A 1,666-nucleotide genomic window follows, 5' to 3' on the forward strand; every position below is an offset into this window, starting at 1 on the left:
CTTATCAGTTTGAGCCCGATTGAGAAGCAGAGGATATTATTGAAGAGGATCGTGCAGAACCTGTGCAAGCACAGCTTTTAATGGTAGGCCTATGTTTTTTGTTTGTTGTTGTCTCATACTTTAAGATACGCTGTTAGTTGTAAATTCTGCTGCTTCTGTTAGCTTTTAATATACGGTTTTGTCCTGATTAAAGCTGTAATACAGCAGACTACATGACTGCATTGTAGCATTTTTGTAAAGTAATTGTTTACTTTGTAACAGTAAGATGTGTTTGCCAGCAAGTATTGCTTGCCACCACGGCATACGCATGTGCGTCCATGTTTAACACTTCTCCTAGCAATGTGAAAAATATCTGTCTGTCTATACACATAAAGTGTATAATTGGAACACAGTTTATTGGAGCTGACGAGCTGATGTTCAGGTGAGAGAGAGGGATGCAGAGCAGAGCGTGTGCAGATCAGGGGGACGCAAGGAACAAGTTTGAGAACTGCTGCTTTAGAACATTTATTTTGAAACTTGAATCAATTAGAATCGTTAGAAGACAGAATCGCAATTCATATAAGAATAGATTTTTTTGTGCCCCTAGTTTTGACGGCATGGCAACAACTCTTCCTCTTCTCTAAAGCAGCACAACATGGCCTCACCCCATTTGTTGCATGTTCCCGGGGGCGGGGTTTATGTACATGTCTGGATTTGTGATGTCACCATCCCGGGAAGTAGCTCGTTGTAGTCCCTACCAGCCGTATTTGTAGGCATTAAACTGCCATAATTTTAAAAGACAATATCTCAGTTTGTATTGAACTTTCATCGTCGTAACTTTGCAGATATTGTTTATGCTCAAACAGCAACATTACACACTAACTAATGTTAAAAAAGTGAAATTATAATCAACCACCCCTTTTAAAAGTTACATAAAAGACATTTTTGACAATGGAACGATACCGAATCTCTTAATAAAACATGCTAAAAGTAAAAATTTACTTTAAAATAACTAAACCTAAATTGTTTTGCAATGCAAATTATTTTTAATGTCACATAGTAAGCATTTGTAATTTCTAAAAACATATTGTAATGTTAAAGGCACGTTTTGGCCGCTAGAGGGCGCGTATTCAAAACAAACAAAGAAACAAAGGCGTAGTTTGATGACGCCGTGACTGAGTGTGGAATCATGGGAGTTATTCGTCTTCATCCCCACAGCCGACGCAATCCGACGGGACTCGGGCAGAAATCATGTTCATGGATGAGCTAATGATTGATTAACGTAGTAGAATGAAGCAGGGTGAGGCTGAAAGCCATCGAAGCGAAACGAGGCCGCTGAACTAGCGCGACACGCGTACGGCTCGAAAGCAGCGGAGCTTTTATTATGCCACAGTCGACTGCTTCCGCTCCTTCCGGTCGTGCGTATGTGGGGTAAAGCAGCGCTGTTTTATCATACTAGATACATTTGAAAGTTCTGTTATAATGCTACTCTGTGCGGTTGTCACCTGGCTAATAAAACGCATAACATATATTAAAGCGTCTTTGGTGTTTCCATGTTTTCTAAAAAACAAAACCTGAAATCGAGGGGTTATGACGTCATTAGCAGGCAACACAATGACACTATAGACACGGTTCGTGTCACTAGTTAAAATTGCTTATTTCTCTGGATTTAAACATTCTTCAAAAC

Source organism: Sinocyclocheilus rhinocerous, unplaced genomic scaffold (assembly GCF_001515625.1).
Source record: "Sinocyclocheilus rhinocerous isolate Xijiao unplaced genomic scaffold, SAMN03320098_v1.1 scaffold528, whole genome shotgun sequence".
Lineage (NCBI taxonomy): Eukaryota > Metazoa > Chordata > Actinopteri > Cypriniformes > Cyprinidae > Sinocyclocheilus > Sinocyclocheilus rhinocerous.